We start from the raw sequence: 25,992 nt of genomic DNA, 5'->3' as shown, positions 1-25,992 counted from the left end.
AAAACATTTCATTTAAATAATACTGAGGCATACTAATAAAAATATTGAATATAATGCATATAAATATAATACAATATATTAAAATGAGTATCAATGTAAAAGTTGAAATTAAATGAAAAAAAGAAAGTCAAAACAGTTTTTGCAGTCTTGAAAGAGAACATTTCCATATTATCAAAATGGAACTAATAATTTCAACTTTCTTCCATCAAAAATTTCATCACAAGTGACATGTTCCTGCAAAACATTTTGATTTTTGTCAAAACTGCATTTTCCAATGGAAATCTATTCCTTCCAAAATTTTTAGTAGATGTACTAAATACATTAAAAATATACACAAAATGGCTCAGTTAACATTTCTGTAGGAACCTTAATTTTTGCATCACTTGACTTTTTTTTGCCATTTTAACTGTGTAGTCTAAATTAGTGTTAATATAGGGGACGGTAGGTTGCGGGAGATTCAGTTATTTTCTGAAACTTTAAACTGAAATTAAAGAATAAAAGTGAAAAAGAAAACAGAGGGAAAGAGAAAAAAAGAAAATGTGATCTAAAAAACCTATATAGAATAGAATCTAAATACACAGATAAATTGGTGAAGAGAGTGCTGGAAGGCTGGCATCCCTAAAAGGGCAGAGTTAAGTTTGTTGTATGTGGTGTATGCGAGATATGGCAGTCGTAAAGAATGTGCCTATGGGTGCAAGAGTAGAGGATGTGTCCCATTAGGTGGCTTATATTTTCATTTTCATGTTTTTGTGGTTTTGATGGGTTCAATATTCTGTAAATATGCACATGCTTATGGTTTAATATTATTGATCATCTTTGTGATCCAGGTAGGCATTCTGTTTCTGCTAGTTCTCAGTTAGCACATGTGCAACATGTTCTTCTCAAAATACTCTGTTGTATTACAATATCATCCCAAGGGACGGGGGGGAATCATAAAAGGGATAAAATTCACAAAAGATAAATGATGAAAGGAGACTCGTGTCATTTTTTTATCATCTCACAAGTACTTCTCACATATTCACAAAGAAAAATGGATTTTGTTTAATCTCATGTGAGACAAAAGTATACAAATGTCCAACATAGCTCCATAATATAGAACTAAATATTGCTTTCTCAGAGTACTAAATTCATACCAGCTTCACCAAATACCCTAATCTGACTATAAATTTACCCTCCCCATACCTCATCATTCTCTATATTATTTTTTCTTTAAATAGACTATCACTAACATTGCTGGCTGTGAACACTACTAAAAATATGAAATTCAATTAAATAACTGTATATTGCTGAGAGTCTTACAAGGGACTGCTATTCCTATAGGAATGTATTTTCAGTGCAATTTGATGTGGCTGCCTTATTTAGAAGATGAGCAATTTAGCCGTGGAAGCAAAACATTCCTGGCTGATTGGAAATATCTACATCTATTTTATTGTGTTATGTTATCTGTATCACAGCAGCTGTGTCACATCAGCTTACAGTGAAATGGTGTCTCGTCAGAGGGCAGCCTAACACCAAAGGGCACCTATGTGCCAGCTCACAACTGTGAAAGCCTTTAGTTATGAAACCTGAAACTGAACAAAGATCAGTTTCCTTGAACTGCTATTGGCAAGGTGCACACTGGGGCATTTCATCCACAGAGTGAAGAAAATGGTCTTTTCAGAAGTGGAGAGTTTTTAGGCTGCAGAAATTTGGTTGGTCTAAATGTCGCACTTAGATGAAGCAGACTTACCAAGGCCCTCCTGCCCAGTCCCAGCCTCATTCCAAACTAGGATAGGGAGGAGGCCAATTGTTTACCCTTTGAAAACATTGGAGAGGAGTGAAAGGTAGCAGACCACCAACTTCCCCTCTTTCCTCCCCGCCCTCCCCAGAAGACTCCTAAAGGAGGGTGTGAGGAGTCCAGGGATGGTTGACGCGGAGAGCTTGTGGAATTCATTGAGTTTGCTATGAAGCAAGCAAGGTTCTGCCAAATTCTTGCTGTTTCTAGTATCAAATCATGAGTAAATTCAAGACTTACCATAATCTAGGGGGGATACTAATGAAACCAGCAGATTTTGCTCATCACTACAGGCTGGACACCAAAGCAGCAGCATGAGATATTTCAGAATTGCAAGGGGAGCAGGAAACTTGGGTCCCGGCCAAGACCATCACCCGTCAGCACATTCCATGCCCAGAACTGTGTCCCATCCCTAGGACCCATGCAGCACACCCACCCCTGAGCCATGTGGGCTGGACAAGAGAAATATTTCATGGAGGAACTAACCCCTCTGGCCAAAGAAACTCTCAAACTGGTTGTAAATTGTAATTTAAACTTTTTTCAATGGAATATTGGGTTTTAGAATAAAGGAAAATTTTCCCAAAGTTTCTGTTTCCTTGCAAATTGTTGATATTTATCAAAAAACTCAAAAGCTGAAATAAAAATTTCTGTGAAAAATTTCAACATTTTGCTGAAACCCTGAAAACTTTTCAATATTCAGCCCTAACCTTAACATTTTTGGCCAAAAATTGAAATGCTTTAGGATTTGTAACAAGTTTAAATTTTCTGCTTAAAAAAACCTCACTAGCTCTCCTGAGAATGTTCTTTAGCAGGTACTTGTAGACACCAGTGAATTAGAGATCACTGAAATTTTCATGGGAAAAAATGTCAACAAAAAACAGTTTTTGTGTAAATTTTCTGTGGATATTTAATTAATATGTTGAAAACCTTATAAAGTGAATAATGAACAAGTACTGATACATATGTAAAGATTTATATAGCTATTTCACCATGCTGATGTTGAACCAAACTTAGACCTTTAGAGAACAGATGACTCAAGTGACTTATACTGCTGTATAACTAACTAAATAAGAATATCAAAGAAAGTGCATATACTTCATAAGGACTAGAAAACTTCAAAATGTCTGTGCAAAGAAGACCACTGCAAAATTAGAAGGCACACACCTCATGCAAAGTTAGCCATGATACCACTGGCCTAGTGGATCCCCACTGAAGCTTCACAAAGATTAGAGTTCTGACCATTCAGAAGACCTCAGAAAAAGATGCACAGCACAAGTTTCACTGGCAGCTTAAACTGCAGAAATTTCTAAAGTAAAACTAGGCTATCCCAGGAACTTAGACTATTACAGAACCTGGGCTCTTGGGAATGTAGTGAGGCGCACACTGGGCCCCTCTGGTTTCAGCCTCTGTTGCCCACTTCAATCAGTCAGGAACACCTCAGCTTGATGCAACACCAGTGTTCTTTGTTTATAGTCTTTATCCCGCCACCACTTTCCACCTATGTACAGGTTTCACATCTAACTTTGCCAGGTGCAGGCCTGGCCAGCAATAAACCAGAAGGCTCCCTCTGTTCCTGGCCTCTCTCTTCTCTTCCTCCCAGCCTTTATAGCCCTGGCTAATGAGGCTGGCAGGTGCTTCCTGTTACCAGGCAGACACAGAACTATCCAAGCAGCCCCAATCCATTCCCTTGGATTGGGGTTGGAGTAGCAGGAGCTAATTAAGTGCTTCTCCCTCAGGACCCTGTCACAGGGAACAAAACCCACAGTAACACTGTCCAGTTACAAAAACCACAAAAGAGAGGCCTTGCTTTCTGATTCAGCTATGAGAAGGTGACATATGACTTCAAACTCATGTTGCAATTGGCCTAGCTCAGCTCTTCATGAGACCTTTATTTAAGGTTCTGATTGATCCACATCAGCTTTTCAAATGTGAACCAGCAAGAAGCCTGGTGTCTTCAGCAGTAAGGTTGCCACAATCCAAACTACCTGAACAGGATGAGCGAGTGAAAACTATTTTATTCTTAATATAAATACACAACAGAAAAAAACAATAAAAACAATAAAAGAATTTACACTTGTGCTAATAAGACATCACACCAATTCTAATATGGTAAGAGCAGTCCTTCAAAACCCCACAAAGGGGTCTCTTCTATGGTCACAAGTTTGTTGCAGGCTCAGCTCATAACATGTTTAGATAACCCTTTATACCAGGAGTCAGCAACCTCTGGCATGCAGCTCGCCAGGGTAAACACACTGGCAGGCCGGGTCAGTTTGTTTACCTGCCACATTGGCAGGTTTGGCTGATTGCAGCTCCCACTGGCCACAGTTCACCATCCCAGGCCAATAGGGGTGGTGGGAAGCTGCGGCCAGCACATCCCTCGGCCCGCAGCGCTTCCTGCCAGCCCCATTGGCCTGGGACGGCGAACCGCAGCCAGTGGGAGCCACGATTGGCCGAACCTGCCGATGTGGCAGGTAAACAAACTGGCCCGGTCCACCAGGGTGCTTACCCTGGTGAGCCGCATGCCAGTGGTTGCCTACCCCTGCTTTATACAGTTCAGGGGTCTTTGATCTGAAGTTTCCAGAAGCAGGTAATTAGTAGACAATTGTAGTACACAGGGTGTAGCTTCAAAAGGAAAGTATTTAAAGTGAGTCATTTGCATTCTCCTTACCTCCACATACTTCCTAGGAAATCCACTTCAGACATATTGTTCCAAAAACCCCTTTGAAGTCCCTAATACCTTCCAGAGATTGTGTTAGTCAGTCTCCTAGAGAAGTTAGATAAATACAATTCCACAATGACAAACAATTGCATTTTAATACAGTAGACCTCAACGGTATAAACCTAATTCAACAAGGTTCAACCCAATTCAGTAGGTTAAAGAGATAGGCTTTCAGGCAGAAGAAGAGCTGTGTAACCTTGAAATCTTGTCTTTTTCACCAACAGAAGTTGGTCCAATAAAATGTATTACCTCACCCACCTTGTCTCTTTAAACTGAACTGAAATTTCTAACTATTTCCAGAGACCAGTCACTGCAAACTGTCAAACTGCACTGGAGCATTTATCAATACTGTGATTTCATCTGATAGATTTCTTTGACAGGGTAACAAGCCTTGTGGATAGGAGAGAAGTGGTAGATATGATTTATCTTGAATTTAGTAAGGCTTTTGATACTGTCTCCAATGACCTTCTCATAAACAAACTGGGGAAATACAACCTAGAGGGATCTACTATAAGGTGGGTTCATAACTGGTTGGAAAACCATTCCCAGAGTGTAATTATCAGGGATTCACAATCCAGCTGGAAGGGCATATCAAGTGGGGTCCCACAAGGATCAGTTCTGGGTCTGGTTCTCTTCAATATCTTCTTAAATGATTTTGATAATGACATAGAGAGTACACTTATCAAGTTTGCGGACAATACCAAGCTGGGAGGGGTTGCAAGTGCTTTGGAGGATAGGACTAAAATTCAAAATGATCTGGACAAACTGGAGAAATGGTCATAGAATCATAGAATCTCAGGGTTGGAAGAGACCTCAGGAGGTCATCTAGTCCAACCCCCTGTTCAAAGCAGGACCAAACCCAACTAAATCATCTGAAGTAAATAGGATGAAATTCAATAAGGACAAATGCAAAGTACTCCACTGAGGAAGGAATGACCAGTTGCACACATACAAAATGGGAACTGACTGCCTAGGAAGGAGTACTGCAGAAAGGGATCTGGGAGTCATAGTGTATGTAACACTGTTGCAAAAAAAGTGAACATCATTTTGGGATGTATTAGCAGGAGTGTTCTAAGCAAGACATGAGAAGTAATTCTTCTGCTGTACTCTGTGCTGATAAGGCCTCAGCTTGTGTATTGTGTCCAGTTCAGCATACCACATTTCAGGAAAGATGTGGACAAATTGGAGAAAGCTCTGAGGAGAGCAACAAAAATGATTAGAGTTCTAGAAAACATGGCCTCTGAAGAAAGATTTAAAAACTGGGTTTGTTTAGACTGGAGAAGAGAAGACTGGGGTGGGAGGGGAGCATGATAACAGTTTTAAAATACATAAAAGTTGTTACAAGGAGGAGGGTGAAAAATTGTTCTCTGTAACCTCTGAGGACATGACAAAAAGCAATAGGCTTAAATTGCAGCAAGGGAGGTTAGAGCTTGGGAAAAGCTTCCTGTCAGGGTGATTAAGCACAGAAACAAATTGCCTAAGGAGGTTGTGGAATCTCCGTCACTAGCAGTTCTTAAGAACAGGTTAGACAAAAAAATGTCAGGAATGGTCAAGTTATTACTTGGTCCTGCCTTGAGTGCAAAGTATTGAGGATTTGGATTCCAAACTCCCTTAGGTTACTTTGAAAATCCCAGCCTAAGAGTTCTATATATGCATTTTCCTTACTCAGGTGATGACTTGGTTATTTTCAGTTGAATGCTTCCCAGAAAGTATATACCTGAGTTATTAAAAAAAATATGGAAATGACTTCAATATATAATGTGTACTTATGTTTCAGTAACATTTCAACGTATAGACCTAGACATTTTTTTAACCAAGTTGAGTAAGAGAGCTGTATATATAAAGTTTGCTACACTAGTTCAGCACAGCAACACAGAAAAGAAAACTTGAATTACCCATTGTTAGAGGAGTTAGAATCTAGAGTATTCCATAATGAATAATTTCTGATGTCACGTGAAGCTGACAGCTTCTCAGATAAGCTACAAATTTTAATTAGGGAGTTATAACTAAAGAGTTTACTGCTGTCTTAACATTTGTTTAAGAGTACATAACAACTACTGGCAGACTTTATATGTCCTCAGTAACCAAAGAGGGTTTCAAATTACCCATGGTTTACATACTGGTGAATTTCAAGAAAAGATAGAAGTTGCTTTGAATCATTAAGGGCCCAATCCTGCTACAGTAAACTGAGTGGACGCTTTGCTATTGGCTTCAATGGAAACAGAATCAGGCCCTAAGTAAACATATTCAATAGGATGTGAAAAGGATTAGCTGTGAGTTACCAATGGATGAGAAGGCAATTTTGAATTACATTGTCACATCAGTAATAAAATAATTGTTTTAATGCCTAACTTCTGAATTAATTTGGGCTGAATTCAAAACTTGATTGGCAAATTGATAAAGATCTATATTAAACAGCCATAGTTCCATTTTGGAATGGAATTTGATTATATTTACCATGTTGTGATAAGTCTTGGATCATCTTTGATTTATTACTTCTTGATCAATTTTAACATCCTGAATTAAATTTAGTCATTATAACTTTGTAAACATGATCATGTAACCACATTTACTGAAATTTCCATTTTGATTAATAAATCTTAAATCTGTACTTTAATGTCAACAATCTGAAATTCAATCCATTTATGAGAAACCTGGTAATTGTTAATTACAGTTTCTTAACCAACCTGTGAATTTTAATATATTTATCTTTATGTTCTCAACTCTCATAAAGAAGAAGGATGTTAATACATTGTGCCTGTGCTTCAAACTTCTGCTTCAGAGCAGAGTTCAAAGCCTTGTCCCTATTGTACAAAGCATTGCCAGATTTTCAAAATTGCTGAGTACTCAGTATCTCTCTGGAAAACAAGGGGAGCAGTTGGGTTCTGAGCGCTTTGAAAAATCTTCCCACTTCATATAGGTGCCTAAATGGGAGCTGAGCTCTTTTGACAATTTGAACTTCAGGGCTTGATTCTGCCTACTAATGAGAAACTCCTAAGAGGTACCTATGTTTAATTTTCCCCTTCCTCCGTCCCTCATCTAAGTCCCGACCTCTTCTCCTCCTCTGTTTTTTTCCACCTCCTTATGCCCCTTTCAGATTTCCCCCTTCCATCTCCTCCACTTTCCTCTGGACTTCTCTTCAAAGGGAAAGTTAAAAAACTTCAGTGGTTTAGTGTAGTTTGGATAAGCGCCCAGAACTCTTATCCAGTATCAGAAGGGTAGCTGTGTTAGTCTATAAGTGCCACAGGACTCTTTGTCGATTCTTATCCAGAACACTTGGATCTTCAAACCTAGATGGAAATATTCTGAGAACAGTGTTTCCCTTAGGGAATCTCTACACTCTAAGCTAAAGGGTATACATTCCAGCTTGAGGAGACATAACAACATTGTCTCTGATTGAGTTAGCACTCTAAAAACAGAGTGTAGTCATGAGGGCCTGAGGCTAGCCCCACCAACTATGTGCCTAGCTTCTCAGATAGGATCGTACTTGGGGTGGCCATTCCCTTCTGCCATTTGTGCCACTGCAGCTACACTCTGTTTTTAGCTCACTAGTTGATCAAGTGTGTTTCCTCAAGCTGGAATTTCCACCTCCAGCTAAAGTGTAGAGGCAGACTTAGACTGGCCGCATGGTCTACCGGACTGAGCGCAGGAGTAAGATTCAAGAAATCATGATTTCTAATTCAAGATCTGCCATTGATTTAATCCATGAATCTGACTGTTAGTTTCTGCCTCACTTTTCTCATCTATAAAATAGGGCAGATGATATTTACTTACTTATCTCAAGAATGACATTGTGAAGTTTAATTAGTAAGTACACGCACTACTTTAAAGATAAAATGTGGTCAGCATTGCTGTTACCTCTTATTGTATATCAGCACCTCAACTTCCACCAATCAGCACCGTTCCAGCCAGAAAAAAAGTGCACAGGCATGTAAAAATATAATAATTTCATTTTAGGTTTTTGCCCAATATGTGGCTTTATATGTATTTATTCACCTCTGTTCACCATCCTCAGTTCTTATATCGCCAAATAACACACTTATTACACTGCTCTACAGCCAAAATGCTTCTGAAATAAATGTAGTCAAACTTTACTACTTCTGGGTCACTGAGAATGAAAATGATGCTTAAAATTGTTGATTGGCTCTAGTTTTCAAGATATGCTATTGGGTCAGTATATACAACCCTTGACTTGGGAATAGCGGAGGATAAGTGAGTTATAAAGGGAAAGGATCTCAATTTAAACCAGAAATGACTAAAATACATCTTTGACTGGATCTATGAATAAATCTATGACTGGGTTTGGACCGTACTTGCTTTTTAGGCAAAACAATGAATGATGCAATCTGAAGCTGGTATTGCGTCATACATGATATGAATTGCATCATGTTATTCCTAGAAGTCATGGATGATGCAATCATAACGAAGCTTACATCACTCTGCTGAACAAATTGCCCTATATCAGCTCTAGAAATCATACAGTGTCGTGCTCTCTTATTTGTCAGTGTTTGATTTTGCAAAGGGACACATTTCTGTTTAGCCAAAGTGAGCAGAGATGCCTCGTACTTGTGTGAACAGTGCAGATAACTTCTGCTATGTTTGTGGTGAAGTGACTTTTGCATCACAAAAGCGCAGTATAACCAGTAGGTTAAGAAAGCCTATCACCTTTATTTTGGCTGCAAAATTGGAGATCAGGACAAGAGGTGGGCTCCACACATATGCTGCAACAAATCTTCGCCAGTGGTTGAACAGGAAAAGGAAATCTATGCCTTTTGCAGTGCCAATGATTTGGAGAGGGCCAACAGATCATACCAGCAATTGTTACTTCTGCATGGTGCCTCACTTGGGAAAGGTGTGTCAAAGAAGAAAAAGTGGACTGTGCATTATCCAAACATTCCATCAGCTATACGCCCAGTACCCCACGGAGAAGGACTGCCTGTTCCTGATGCACCAGAATCATTCTCACTTGAGTCAGACGAGGAAGAGGAAGAGGATGAAACTTCTGGTCCTGAACCATCAATGTCACAGGACCCACATTTTCTCCCATCCTCCTCCTCTGAACCACACCTCATAACACAAGGTGAACTGAATGACCTTGTCAGGGATTTGGAACTACCCAAGAGTAGTTGGGCTCCAGACTACAGCAGTGGAATCTCCTGGCAGGTGATGTTAGGGTTTCCATGTTCCGTGACCGTCAAAAGGATCTTGTCCCATTCTTCTTCATGGAAGGTGATCTTGCAGCCTGCAACAACATTGATGGTGTGATGGCAGCCCTCAACATCGTTCACGATCCAGATGAGTGGAGACTGTTCATTGATTCATCGAAGACGAGTCTTAAAGCTGTTTTACTGCATAATGGCAATGTTTTGCCATCAATTCCAGTTGGTCATGCAGTCCATCTGAAGGAAACCTATGACAACATGAAACAACTTTTGAGGTGCATAAACGATGACCAACATCAGTGGCAGCTTTGTGGTGATTTGAAGGTTGTTGCTCTCTTGCTTGGTCTGCAGACTGGATACACAAAGTATTGCTGTTTTCTCTGTGAATGGGATAGTCGTGCAAGAGATTCCCACTACATCAAGAAAGATTGGCCACTCCGACAGTCATTGGAGCCTGGGTGGAAAAGTCTTCAGCATCCACCACTTGTTGAATCAAGGAAGATTTTGTTACCACCCTTACACATCAAGCTGGGTCTGATGAAGAACTTTGTCAAGGCCATTGACAAAACACAAGCAGCTTTCAAGTACCTCCGTGGAAAATTTCCAAGGTTAAGTGAAGCTAAGATAAAGGAAGGTGTCTTTGTTGGGTCCTTAGATTCGTGAACTTCTTCGAGATGATGCATTTGACCATGCACTGCGTGGAAAAGAAGAGACGGCATGGAAAGCCTTCCAATTAGTGGCAATAAATTTTCTCGGAAACAACAAGGCAGACAACTACAGGTTGTTGGTGGAAAACCTCCTCAAGGCATACAAAAGCCTTGGTTGCAACATGTCACTAAAGATACATTTTTTGCACTCTCATCTAGATTTTTTTCCACCGAACTGCGGAGCAGTGAGCGACGAGCATGGCGAGCGATTTCACCAGGACATTGCAACAATGGAGAAACGCTATCAGGGCAAATGGAGCCCATCAATGCTTGCAGACTATTGCTGGACAGTGACAAGAGATGCTCCATTTAATGAATACAAGAGACAAGCCAAGAAGCGCCGAGTAGACACTGAATAGGACTAAACTATGTACATAATCGTTTTTTGCCTTTTGTTTCATAATAAATTTTATTTATATAACCCTTTTGCTGATTTTTAAAGTGTTACATAAACAGGACAGGTGAAATATTATCATGTAAAGCAACCATAAACACATGAAAAGACCTAGGTTTACAATTTATGATTAAAATTCTACTATCTACACAATATACATAGACATAAAATGTAAAAACTTAAATATCTTAGAAACAGTAGCCAATCAGTTATTTTAATTGTCATATTCGAATTCAGCACATCAAAATACATAATAAATAGCACATTTTATCTCTGAAGCAGACGACTTCTCAAAAATTGTATACCAGTGTTATTATAACACACTTTTGTTAACACACTTCTTATGTTCATTATTAGGTTTTTTAGGTATTAGACTATAACTAAGGCTGCGTGTCTGTCACGGAGGTCACGGAAGTAATGAATTCCATGACTTTCTGTGACCTCTGCAGCAGCCAGTCTCGGGCTATCGTGCCCGCCCCCACAGCAGCAGCAGTAGTAGTTTGGGTGTGGGAGGGGTCTCAGGGCTGGGGCAGGGGGTTTTGGTGCAGAGCCGTGCTTATCTTCGGGATACTCCCCAGAAATGGCCAGTATGTCCCTGCAGCTCCTAGGCAAAGGGGCTAGGGAGCTCTGCACGCTGCCCCTGCCTGCAGACACCATCCCCGCAGCTCCCATTGGCTGTGCTTCTTGGCAAATGGGAGCTGCCGGAGCTGAAGCTTTTGGTGGGGGCAGCATGCAAAGCCCCCCTGGCCTTCCCTTCCCTTAGGAGCTGCAGGGACATGCTGGCCGCTTCCAAGGAGCTGTGCGGAACTGGGTAAGATGCCTGCCAGCCTCCGCCCCAGCACAGTGGGGTTCCTGGGCCGCACGCCGCCGCCCCCCACAGCACCAGTGCAGGTCCCAGGCTACCCCCTCAAGCATCCACGGCAGCCCCCCTTGGATGTCCCCGCCAGCTCCCGCAGCACCCTGTGGCCACCTCCTCAGAGCACCTGTGGCCCAAGTTTTAGTTGGGGTACATAGTATAAGTCATGGACAGGTCACAGGCTGTGAATTTTCATTTACTGCCCATGACCTGTCCTTGACTTTTACTAAAAATACCTGTGACTAAAACATAGACTTAACTATAACCTTAACTCTCAGTTCTATATAATTATATCTTTTATTTGCAGTTATCGTTCGTGGAATTACCACCTTTGGAAGGTAGTAGAGATCTGGGAATGATATTAAACAGCTATAAGAGTGGTAGCCATGTTAGTCTGTATCAGCAAAAACAATGAGGAGTCCTTGTGTCACCTTAGAGACTAACAAATTTATTTGGGCATAAGCTTTCGTGGGCTAGAACCCACTTCATCAGATGCATAGAGTAGAAAATACAGGATCAGGTATAAATACCTGAAAAGATGGGATTTGCCTTACAAAGTGTGAGGTGAGTCTAATGAGACAATTCAATTAACAGTAGGACACCAAGGGAGGAAAAATAACGTTTGTACCGCAAAGCAGGAATAAATGGTATGAAATAGTGTCCCCACAAGAGCAGAGTGACATAGGTGGCAAGACACCTGCCCTAACTGTGGTACCTATAACATGCATCTTTGCTGGGTTTCCTGCAGCGTCTCTAGTTATGACAATACCATCAAAAACATTTACATTTTATACCTGTGGTTGTTATGAGAGTGCAGCAGAGATACAGTGAAATAATGAAAGTGGTATTATTAACATTAAATGTCATAACACTTGACAGCTTCATGTAAATGAGGATCTTACTAAGCAAAAAAATGAATACAGCTTTTTCTTTAAAGTGCATTCAGAAATAAAATTACAATTGGCCAAGGCTGGAAGCCAGGAATTCAATTTATGTGACATAAAGACACAAATTAGCTTCTTTTTTGCAGGCGGGGGGTGGAGGGGGGAAGGCGGTAGGGGGTGTATTATGCCTGCTTATGTGTATGTGTTGTTCCATGTTGTAGATGTGTTGTATGATATGTGGTGATGCTTTCTCCTATTTTTGCTTTTCATAACATTTCTTTTTCCTAGGTATTGTGTGTGTGTGTGTGTGTGTGTGTGTGTGATGGTGGTGGTGGTCATTTGACAGACAGACAGCAGGGAACAGGTCAAGCAGTTCCAGGTCTCCACCCTCTCTTCCTTTCTGTCAGAAATATAACAAAGGTGCTTTCAGATCTAAATGAAGCAAGTCAGAGCATTCCTTCCCTGTTGTCACAACAGATTTAGCAGGCCCTTCTGATGTGGTTTCCAGCTTTCTCATCTCCCTTACCTTGTCAGAGGGTTGCCATCATTTCGAAAGGTACACGGTGTTTTGAAAGGATTAGGGGATAAAATACAACTCAATCCCTTATAAAAGAGATACAGAGAAGGGGGAAGGGTAAAGGAAATGTGTCATGCTATTAAGGAACTGGACAAGAACAACGTACACAAAGAAAACCAGCAAATTAATAGAACTCCCATTCCTGCGAAGTTATCGCTGGAAAGGGTGATATTTGACAAATATTTACTGCCAAAGAGGACGCTGCTGGAGCCAGGATAGGTTATGACAGTGTATGAAGCAGGAAGATTAGGGGAATATCTGTCAGATAGAGGTCACTGAGACCGTTGGAAAAAAATAAAATCATCAGTTTTAACTGGTTTTGTAATGAGTGTAGTTAAGTGATTGGAAGTGCCAGCTTTACAAGAACTATGCTAGCTAAAGGGAATAAACTACTGGGAGCTGCAAATGCAGCTTTTCGTTGCACTGGTTCCTGACAACATTTTTTTCCACCTTAGTCTTTTATCGTCTGTGTTTTAGGAAATCCTCTCAAATAGTCAAGACAGCCACACCCTGTTCTGCTGCAAAAAAAAACCATTATTGTGTTGGGCTTGAAGATTTTCTTCCATTCTGTTCCATAAACTGGTAATCTGCTAATGTGCCAAATCATTCATTTTAACTGTTTGCTCTGAGGAGTGAACAAATCCATTAACAGAGCAAGTTCATCTTTCATCTCACTGGGTAGTTTTTAATATATTTATGTGATACACAGAGCCTTTTATGCAAGTCAAAATCTCTGGTTATAATTTGGACTAAGTGTTTCACACACACAACAAAGCTTTGAAACATGTCATTTGACTTCACGTCACATTGGTTTAGAGAAGGTGAAATAACATCACAGACTTTCTATCACTTTAGGATGTTTCACTCATTCCCCACCCCCTGATTTGTACAGCAAAATCAAACGTATGAGACAAGAGGCTTACAGCTAATCCTGTAGAAGTTCTTGCTTTGGCAAGGGGGACAGCGGCTTGTTTCCTGCTAACACATTCATTGTTAAATACCTAAATACAAAACATTTATTCTCATTCACCTGCTGTCTCAGTAAACATGAAATATTCTATGATTCTGACAATCATTTGAAGACAGCAAACCTTGTTGTAGTTCCCACTGTTCCTCTGTAAGTGGATGGAATGGAAGCACTTTTCATGGAGATGATCACCCTCCCCTGAAACAAAAATTAATTACCAGTACTAATTCAATAATTAACTCTCAAGCTTAATTAATTTTTTCTGGGAGTTATTCTCTCCTTCTGCTTTAGGCAGGGAGTAAACTGTAAGAGGTCTATACCTGATACAGTATATGCTCTGTCATGTGCTGACATAGGTAGTGAAGGCTGCACCCATTCCCTGCCAACTCCTGCCCACCTGTGCAAAGTGAGGACAGGTTGTCCAGTGAAGCCTGATTCCCATTGTGCAAAGGAAGCAGCAGGATAGTGCACAGGTGCATGGGAGTAAGTGGACTCTCGTGCCTTCTCTACTCCTTTGTGCCAAGGTTAGGATGAGTCATGATCTGCCCCTAAAATAAAAGTGGGGCAGGCAATAGTAACCTTCACCCTAACATCAAAGATTGTTTGCTCTCATTTTTTCCATGAGAACAAGTAATGACCAGAGACAGGAATTACCCCGTCTGGATGTCATTTAAAAGACAAAATTAAAACATTTTTGAGAGGCTTGTGGGAGTCCTACTTCCTGAAACCGGAGTAAACCCTGACCCTTCATGACAGCAGCAGCAGCAAAGTGCAGTGGGCCACATGAAGGCCATGTACTGGGCAACTGTGTGACTCAGGGTATTGCGCCAGAGCTATGTGCAGTTGGGGAAGAGGATGTGCATGTTCAGGTCCCCTTTCTCCCTAAAAAAGTTCTGCATTAATGCAGTGAGGTTACATACTTGCCTCCCCAACTCTGGAGCCCCACCGAAGAGATGGGTGAGCCTCCCTGGCCACTTCATTCTGTTGTCGCTGCTGGTCCATGAAGGAAGCCTAAATGATTCCCACTCAGACATCATAACAGGGAGCAGTAGCTAATAAATCCATCTTCCTCTCAAAAAACACAGCACCACAGCCATTTGTCTCCCACAGTGCAGCACAATGGATCAGTAAGAGGGAATACTGTGGAGTATCATGGGAGATGGAGCCCAGACAGGGAGCCCAGCCCATAGAGGAAAATGGGACATGAGGCAGCCAAACAGTAATTAGAACTGGCTAATTTATAGGGGTGGGTCACCTGTTCAAGCTGTGACCTCTAGAGTATGTGTGGAGCCCAGGCTTTAAAAAATATTCAGGCTCCCAGTGGCTGGTAAGTAACATGGCTAATAAAATGGAGGCAGCTGAGAGACTAAGGGAGTTAGCCAGCTGAGTTCGCCAGCAGAAGAAGGCAGAGAGGTAGTTCTCCAACTTCCTCAAGGAAGAACCTACAATAGGAGAAAAATGGTAGGCTGCCTACTGCTAGCTCTTCCTCTGCCTACACCTGTCGGGGCCCTGGCCAGGCAGACATCCTGACCCTGAAAGCTTCTACCAAGCCCTGGTCTTGACTTACTGGGAATGTGGCCCACATGTTGTTGTCAAAGAAAGCCAGGCAGGGGGACTTCATCAACAGTATGCACATGGAGATGTCCAGGATGGAGGATGCTAGCTGACTGTAGATGACTACAGATGCTGCAGAGGATGAAGGAAAACTCTGCAGCCACTGTAGGGAGGAAACTGGCTGCTGGCCACCATGGGCAGTAGACAATGCTCCTCCTCCCACCCAGATCCCCTGTTCATCATGGTCAAGAACCAGTATGCTGTACTGCCAACAGGAGGAGAGAGCAGGCCCTAATGGCCATCTGCCCCCAAGGCTGGGAGGGCCACAGCCACCACACCCAAAAGAAGGAAGCAAGAGGTGGTGGTCTGGGACTCCCTTTTAAGGGGGATGGAGGCATCCCTGCTGTCCTGGCCTGACATCCCAGGAGGTGTGCTGCCCACCTGAAGCCCACATCCAAGACATCACGGAAAGGTTGCCAAGACTCATCCATCCCTTTGAGCACTACCACACGTTGCTCATCCATGTGGGCACTAATGACACTGCCAGACCTGATCCTGAGCAGATCAGCAGTGACTCCAGGTCTCTGGAAGTGTGGGTGAAGGAGTTGGGAGTGCAGGTTATGTTCTCGTGCAACTTCTTGGTTCTCAATGGAAAATATTGACAGAAACTCTTTTTCATCAAAATTTCTCACACAAAAAAATTCTGACCAGCTCTAAAACAAATTTCAGTTAGAATTAATACTTAAAGTAGAAGTTGTGTGGAATGCTTCCGGAAAATTGTTATCTTTCACTTGGTCTATTTCTATCAACTCCACGCTACAGAAAAAATAGAACAAGCAATCTGTTTGAAACAAAAAATATCTTCTAATTTTGACCCCTCATTCACTCAGCTGAAAGAGCTGTGATAGAACACAAGTCTAGGTGTAAAAAAAAACCCCATAGGTGAATCCTGGGGTCCATTGAAGTCAATGGAAGTTTTTCTGTTGATTTCAATGGGACCAGGATTTCCACCCAATGAGTTGATTTTATGTAAAACTGGCTGCCCTTTAACATCTGTTTCAACTGATAGGTTCTTAAACTAACAGCTATGGAGAGACTCTTCTCTCACTTGAAAGTTACAATGGAAGGGTCCCTGGTTTGTCAGTCTTTGTCTCCTCACAATAGCTCCTTTGGTGCACTAAATAGGGCCATGTCTACACCAAGAATTTTTAGCAATCCTTACTCAGACCTGACTCAGTCTTTTATTCTTTTTCATTGCTGAAAGATACACTTATGCAGACAAGTGCCATAGTGAGGAAGTATCATTTGTCCAACATTTTCAGAAAGCTGCAGAAACTGCCCCTCTACACAAGTTCTGAACTTTACAAATAACTCTGAGATATAGGAAAAATATTTTTTTCCAAAATATTCTTCCATTAATGTTTAGTATTGTAATTTTCATCCTTAATTATCCCAAAACACTTCTCAGGCTATACTGAACACAAGTAAAATTCAGCTGCCTCTTGGGTGGAGAATTGGTACACAGCACATTGCACAACAGAGAGAAGGAAATTTGGCTAAAGATACTTGGACTCTACTTTTATAAAAGGTATCATGAGATCTTTAATCTCCAAGCCTAGAAGACAGTATTTCAGTTTAGAACGTTTCATCCTCAAGCTCTTATTGAGCATTTCAAAACAAATTTTAAAAGTCTGCAGAATTAAAGGTCCATAAACTGACACGTAATGGATGATACTTAGCATACACCAAATGTGTGTCAGTAATGAGGACTGCCACTCAAGAAAGAAATTTTGCTGGACGTTGCAGGCTGTCATCTTTAAAGCTGCAGTGCTGATGCAGACAGCTAATCTACTATGCTCCACAATTCTCCAGTTTGGGGTATCTTAGTACAGAACTATCCAATTAATTGCTTAAAGCTGTAGTAATGTTATGCATGACAAGCAGGAAAATTGTTCTGATTAGGCAAAAGTGCAGAGTCAGACCTCAGAAAAGTGCAGTTGTATTTCCTCATGGATATACAAACTATAGAAGTCAAGACAGCTCTTCCTTTTGAGTGGCTATGAAATATAGACTTGATGCTTTCATTAAAAATCAAGTAAATGGCAATTTTATATCATCCCTGTCACAAAGGGCCACAAGTCTGTCTTTACAAAGATGAGAGAGAAATGTCTATTTCGGAATGGCAGCCTTGTAATGAGCTCTCTTCCTTCCTCCACCACTAAATAAATAAGCTCCTGCTATGCATATATGAACAAAGGCAAATGTATTTAAAATGGGATAACTGAAAATATCATCTCATCTTCTTTTCCTTCCTTTCACTGAGGACTTTCCCGCTACCTCCTTTTCCTAGGAAACTCCTTGAGTATGTTGGTTAGTAGAAATACCTGCTAGTGAGCTTCTCAGACCAATCAGTAGAAATCCTGTGAATTATCTGCATTAGAAGGGCATTCACAACTGATTTGTAACTAAATATAAACCAGAAACAGTTATAGAAAAATGAAATGAAATCACCAGAGTGCCCTAGATCGGAAAGAAAACTCAATAGAATCTGGAGCATTTCACACAACAGGAGGAAAGAAATAAACACTTTTACTGGAACTCTTGTATCTGTTTGGACACCCAGCAGACATAATAAGTGTTCCAATAAAAGCTGGTAGTAATCACAAGATAGAGGCCATCATGGAGGTAATTCATAAGGGTGATGAAAAAATAGTTTTAAAAACAGATCAAGCTTTCAAAGATCTAACAAAAGTGAAAAGTTGCATGGAAATGGAAAATGATTGGATAAGTGAACCTGGGAAACTCATAATGGAGCTGGAATAAAAAAAAACGAGTCATCAACTTTTATTTTTCACAGCCTTAGTAATTATTCCAAGTCTGTGAATGTTATGGGTAACCACCAAGGGCTGAAGCACCTACGCCCATACTCTCAGCAACTCCCTGCAGGGGTCAGGGATAGTAATGACATTCCTAATAGCTGGTACCAAAAACCTGCTAGGCCAGTTACAACTAGAATATGCCTTAGCTAAGGGATAGTTCTTTCAATTAATATAAATCCATAGCATCCTTCTAAAAATCTGTCAGAGGGAGGTAAATAAAGTGAAAAAGTTTGCTATGATAAATATAATAACAAAAGACAAAAGTGAGTTAAATCATAATGAATATGTTCAGTATTGGAGCTACAGACACTGGGATGGAGATGCACCCAAGCCAGGCTCTCTGAAGAAATGATCTGGAACAGATCAAAGAGTTGATGTGAGCAGTCACTTTGGAAAATACTATATAAACCAGAAGGGTCAATGTTCCAAAACTTACTGACATTAGCTACCAAGTCCTACAACACTTGGAAATGGATAGAGGTAATACAGTATGTTGAACAGTAAAGATCTGCAAAAGAAACACTCTTCAGGCAAAATCCGTTCAGACTAGTGTTATTTAGGTTAGAGATTATGTTCAATTATTTACTGAATGATTTATTTATTATTAATCAATTATTGATTTGTTACCAAGATTCAGCATTTAAAGTGAAACATCCTGCAGAACAGGATTTTCAAATATTTTCAGTAGAGAGGGCCAAATTACATTTTTAATTATGGTCCATGGGCCAGGGAATAAATTTAGGACTGTACGCAAACCTAATTCTATAGCAGATCTTCCATTGATATCAAAGGGAGGTTTGCACAAAAATCAAGGGAATTAATATTCATTAAAAGTGAGCAATTAGCCCTCAATAATAATAGGAAAATCTTCGCAAGCTCTTTCTATAATTATTCACGCAGCTCTGGTTTTGCCTTTCCATAAATAGCAGATGCCAACTTTTTTATAGCTAGGTCTCTTGGTAGAAGCCATTACGGCTATCATCATTTGAGGAGGTGATGTGGAGACCAGGAAATAAGAGTAAAAGGTAAAAAAAAAACCCATAACCTGGGAATAAAAGATAAGTAACTAAACTCTAGAGTGTATCTGCTGGAAACTTGGGTTAGATCTAGTAATTTGCAAATTCTGGGAATCCCTGAAGGGTAAAATTCCCTGAATCTGAATCAGTTTTTTAAATGATATGTGATAAAAAATTTGATGGTCCTCTATCATTGTATATTGAGGAAGCTTATTAAATTAATTTTAGTGAGGGTCTTAATGACTTTTCTGTATACATGATAGTTATGTTTTTTTCTGAAAAAGAATGAAAAAGACAATATTTGGTCTGTTGGAAAAAAGTGCTGTTGTTGTTTTACTTTATGAAATGTCTTCATTTTCGCAGAAGCTGTCATATCAGTTGACAACCAGTAACAAATCAATGTATATAATTGTTACTTCATTTGCAAAACTTTTCACACAGCCACACAGTTTTGAAAGATTCTTAAATGAGATATAAGTAATAAATGAGGATTAGAAAAGAAACCTTCATTTGGCAACTGATATTGGATTCTCTGAGTCACAGAGTGATAGCCTATGATTGCCCATGTTGAACAAGCTGTACTCCTCTGTTATATTTTATTAGTGTGTTTCATTTGAAATTATGTTGCAGTGTTTGATTCCATCTAGAAGTAGACAGTCTGATTTTTATAAAGTACTGAATAAATTCCTTGCTGAGCTTTACAGTTTTTATTCCTTGTGAGACAGCAAAGCACAAACTAAATTCACCCTTATGTCCCTTATATAACAAGGGTTCCAGTGAGAGAAAGCAAATAAAATATCTACCAGAGGTGCATAGAAAGCTGGCCAGCAAAGTCTACCCAGGAGGGATGGCGAGCATTAGCCACTCCTTCTCCATGGCTACTTTTGTAGCTGTACTGGCTGTGTCAGTGCCGTGAATGAATTACACAGATTGGAAGCTGTGGAAGGTCCCTCTGCAGGCCATGAATGAATCCAGCCCTCTGCTGGAAGGAGTGTTACCTACACTGGGTTTGCAAAAGTGAAGAGGAGTTAGTACCAAGACAACTAGCCTGGGGACATGGCCATGGATTTATTAAAACAGCTAAGGGGTTAGCCAGGAGGGATCTGAACTCAAGTGCATTTTCCTTTTAAAAAAGGAGTTAAGACCAACCAGTTCACAGTTCACAATTGTGGCAGCAGTTACAGAATGGCAGCCTTCAGCAAGCCAGAGGCGTCCATGAACACAGCACAGACTCAGTTCTAGAAACAAATTGCAATGTCCATTTGTCATAGAATTTAATTCCCAAAAGTAGGGAACAAAGGAGGGAATCAAATGTAGCAAATTTTTCTGACATTACAAACCGAAGTGAGGTTCTATCCCCTTCTCTAGACCATGTCTGCTAAAATAACTTTTCTCTGGCAATTCATTTTAGATGCCAGCCAAATCCCAAAATATTAGTACCATTAAGTATTATTAGATATTGATTCACAGAAGAAATACAGTGTTAAAATAAATGTTCAGTGAAGCTGTTCTGTTTCTGTGAAATAGATTTTTACACTAAATTGCAGATCTTGTTACTACCTATTCAGGTATTATAGAAAAGCACTGTGACTGAATAATACAATAGAATGTTTTCATATTTAAATGTGTTAATCCAGTTTGAGGAAGCAAGTAAATACTATTCTCCTTCCAAAAGCTACTGACTTGCAATTTAATTACCTGGGCGAGGATGTTACATTTCTCTTTCTGCATTGTAAAGGGCCCAATAAAACTACTGCCAAAAATCACACCTCATGGGAAACCTGGAAGTTGGCTTGAGGATTTAAAACTGTCAACTTTCCTGTAAAAGCAACAGGCCTATTGTTGTCATGAGAGCTTTGGTTTTGCATGGTTTCTTTTCTTTATTAGCATTGTTTTCATATAAAGAGTGTATGGGATACAATTATCCACACACTTAACATGGAAACATTTTTGTAGTGTATGTATGCATGCAGTAAGTATGCACAACTGCTTTAAAAACAGTTAAGGTTATATGATATATACATTTTAGGATCAATAAATCCATGTATGTAAATGTAAGCACACTGCATAGATAGTGCTTCAAGTTGCCTGTCAATGTGAAATAACTGACAAGTTATAAAGGTAATGGTGGGGTATGAGCTAGGTACTCAAGTCTGAATCCTAATTTGCAAGTGATGTCACCTTCAGCCCCCAGCTAAAAGCTCTCCAGTGCATCATCAAGGATCTACAACCTATCCTGAAGATCGATCCCTCACTCTCACAGATCTTGAGAGATAGGCCAGTCCTTGCTTACAGACAGCCCCCAAACTTCAAGCAAATACTCACTACCAACTACACACCACACAACAAAAACACTAATCCAGGAACCTATCCTTGCAACAAAGCCCATTGCCAGCTCTGTCCACATATCTATTCAGGGACACTATCACAGGACCTAATCACATCAGCCACACCATCAGGGGCTTGTTCACTTGCAAATCTACCGATGTGATATATACCATTATGTGCCAGCAATGCCCCCCTGCCAAGTACATTGGCCAAGCAGGACAGTCTCTACACAAAAGAATAAATGGACACAAATCAGACATCAAGAATTATAACATTCAAAAGCCAGTCAGCGAACACTTCAACCTCCCTGGTTACTTAGTTACAGACCTCAAAGTCGCAATACACCAACAAAAAACCTTCAAAAACAGACTCCAACAAGAAACTGCAGAATTGTAATTAATTTGCAAACTGGACACCATTAAATTAGTCTTGAATAAAGACTGGGAGTGGATGAGTCATTACACAAAGTAAAAATTATTTCCCCATGCTTATTTTCCCCCATACTGTTACTCACACCTTCTTGTCAACTGTTGGAAATGGGCCATCCTGATTATCACTACAAAAGGTTTTTTTCTCCTGTTGATAGCCCACCTTAATTGATTACTCTCATTATAGTTGGTATGGCAACACCCATTTTTTCATGTTCTTTGTGTATATATATCTTCCTACTGTATTTTCCACTGCATGCATCCGATGAAGTGGGTTTTAGCCCACAAAAGCTTATGCTCAAATAAATGTGTTAGTCTCTAAGGTGCCACAGGTAATCCTCATTCTTTTCACATGCTTAAGTGCTTTTCAGGATCGGACCCCAGGTTGTTAACAAATAGCTTGCTCTGTTTTATATTTAGTGTCCTGTGGATAGAAGAACAGATGTTAATAGATGGTAATAAATGTTCCTAACAAATGCAAACAAAAGTTTAATTTAGTGAATAGGGGCTGTTTTATTTTTTGGAACTAGGCTAACAAGTTCTATAGCCCTAAAATATGACTTAATTTGAGTCTGAATTGAAATCTGACCTTCAGGATTCATTAAATGTATTCTGGTAGCTTTTGCTCACCAACAAGATATAGAACTCATCTCTCCAAGCCACACTCTCAATTTGCAATGGAATCTCCATTATTGACTCTATGGCCTGGTCTACACTACGCATTTAAACCGGTTTAAGGAGCATAAAACCGATTTAACGCCACACCCGTCCACACTAAGAGGCCCTTTATATCGATATAAAGGGCTCTTTAAATCGATTTCTGTACTCCTCCCTAACGAGAGGAGTAGCGCTAGTATCGGAATTACCATATCGGATTAGGGTTAGTGTGGCCGCAGATCGACGGTATTGGCCTCCGGGTGTTATCCCACAGTGCACCACTGACCGCTCTGGACAGCAATCTGAACTCAGATGCAGTGGCCAGGTAGACAGGAAAAGCCCTGCGAACTTTTGAATATTTCCTGTTTGCCCAGCGTGGAGCTCCGATCAGCACGTGTGGCGATGCAGTTAAAAATCAAGATAAAAAAAGAGCTCCAGCATGGACCATGCGGATGTGATCGCTATAAGGGCAGGCAAATCTGTTCTATCAGCGCTCCATTACAGAAGACAAAATTCAAAATCATTTTTAAAAATTCTCCACACAGTCCCTGCCATAGCAGGGACTCAGCGCACTACTGCGTGACAAGCGTAACGGAAAGCCAAAGAATCAAATGGAGGCTCATGGAGGGAGGGAGCGGGGACTGGAGGACTCAAGCAATCCCGCAGTTCCTGCAGTCTCCGAAAAGCATTTGCATTCCTGGCTGAGCTCCAAATGCTTCTAGGGTCAAACACAGTGTCCGCGGTGGTTCAGGGCATAGCTCGGCAATTTACACCCCCCACCCCCACCCCCAGAAGTGAAAGGGAAAACAATCCTCTCTTGACTCTTTTACATGTCACCCTATCTTTACTGAATGCTGCAGATAGACGCGATGCTTCAACAGTCAACACCAACATCCTCACTCCTCCCCCCGCCATGGGTGGCTGATGGTGCAATATGGCTGATATCCATCGTCATCATCAGCCTTTTGGCACATGGGGCAGTGCAAAAGGACTGGTAACCATGCTGACTAGCATCCAGTGAGGTCAACCATGGGCGCCTGTGTAAAAAACTCTTGATTTTTTATGGTAGATGGTGCAATATGGCTGGTAACCGTCTTCATCATAGCAACAGGGGGCTGAGCTCCATCAGCCCCCACCCTTCATGTGTAAAGAAAAGATTCAATTGTCCCTGGACTAGCAGCGGGATGCTGGGCTACTCTCCCCCACACTGCTTAATGTTCTGTCTGGACTATCATAGCAGCTGGAGGCTGCCTTCCACTCATTTCTCACTAACAAGTCACTGTGTCTTATTCCTGCATTCTTTATTACTTCATCACACAAGTGGGGGGACACTGCTACGGTAGCCCAGGAAGGCTGGGGGAGAACGGAATCAACTGGTGGGGTTGTTGCAGGAGGACCCCCTGTGAATAGCATACAGCTCATAATTTCTGCGGGATCTGACACAGATCAGCTGTGCTCTCTGGTTCTATGATACACTGGTTCTCTAGTACACTTGCCCCATATTGCTTGTCTGCCATTGCTTTCCCAGAGGAAGGAGTGACTGACGGCATTTACCCAGAACCACCCGTGACAATGATTTTTGCCCCATCAGGCACTGGGATCTCAACCCGGAAATTCCAAGGGGTGGGGGAGGCTGCGGGAACTATGGGATAGCTACGGAATAGCTACCCACAGCTCCAGAAATCGACGCTAGCCTCGGACCGTGGACGCACACCACCGATTTAATGTGTTTAGTGTGGCCGTGCGCACTCAATTTTATATAATCTGTTTTGCTAAACCGGTTTATGTAAATTCGGAATAATCCCGTAGTGTAGACGTACCCTTAATAACCATAACAAACTCTCATTGATGTAAACAACAGTTATGCCTGAGCCTCAAGAGAGATCTTTAGTGTAAACAAAAACAAAATTTGGCCCATAACATCTATCTGCTCCCCACCCCAACCTCTTACTCTAACACTAATCTGAATATATGCTTATATATTTCCAGCATCCATATGGAACAGTTAACCAAGAATATATATGGAACAAATCCTGTAGATAACTTCAGTAGGGTCAAGTGTCAAAGTAGGTCAACCTTGAGGACTAACAACCTTGACAGTGTCCCTTTACTATGTTGATCTGTTTCTGAAAAGCACATTAAGAGGAGTTTAGCGTGAAAGAGGCTACAAATGTGTTTGATATGATATGGCAATAACTGAACATTTTGAGCATACTAAAGCTGCCGAAGTACATTTGATGCTGCTTTTCTTTACTAGCTAAGTGCCCAATTCAATTTTTTTTTAAAAGGTCCAGATTTATGCACAGTGGAAGTTGCAGAAAAAAATCTCTTTTTATGTGACTTCTGCAACCTGGTATACACGTCTGAAATGTGGAATCTAGATTATTTTTTTAAAGTGAATAAAGCGCTAATTGAATATTATTGTTCATAATTTGTACTGCGGAAGTGCCAAAAACCTGTCAGGATCAGGGACCCATTGTGCTGAATAAACACACAGGTAGACATGGTTCCCTAACCTGAAGATCTTAGAGTCTAAAATGTTCTGAGTAGCCTGCTCATACAGTATATTAACCTCATTCTTCACAGTGGCTGCTGAATGATCTAGACCAGGGGTCAGCAACCTCTGGCATGTGGCTCGCCAGGGTAAGCACCCTGGTGGGCCGAGCCAGTTTGTTTACCTGCCGCTTTGGCAGGTTCAGCCGATTGCAGCTCCCACTGGCCGTGGTTCGCCATCCCAGGCCAATGGGGTTGGCGGGAAGCATCACGGGCCAAGGGATGTTCTTATCTCTTGGAGCCTGTGAGGCCATTTTACTAAATACAAAATGAGGTAAAGCAGAGATGAGATCCTTAAATCAACATTTTACCAAAGACTCTAATTTCTTCTCTGTACATACCTGCTCTCCTGGGCCAGTAACTGCACCTTCTTAGAGACCTTTATTGTCAATTTTTTCCCCATATTCACTCCATTTTGTTGGAATCTTCTCCATTTTGTTATTGATTTCTGTACATACAATGTATATCCTTTTGGCATATAATATGGCAGGATAGATTTAAGAATAGAATTTAATATATAGTGGTATACAGAGTCTC

This window comes from Mauremys reevesii, linkage group 2 (genome assembly GCF_016161935.1).
Source record: "Mauremys reevesii isolate NIE-2019 linkage group 2, ASM1616193v1, whole genome shotgun sequence".
Lineage (NCBI taxonomy): Eukaryota > Metazoa > Chordata > Testudines > Geoemydidae > Mauremys > Mauremys reevesii.
Note: the sequence above shows the minus strand (reverse complement) of the source record.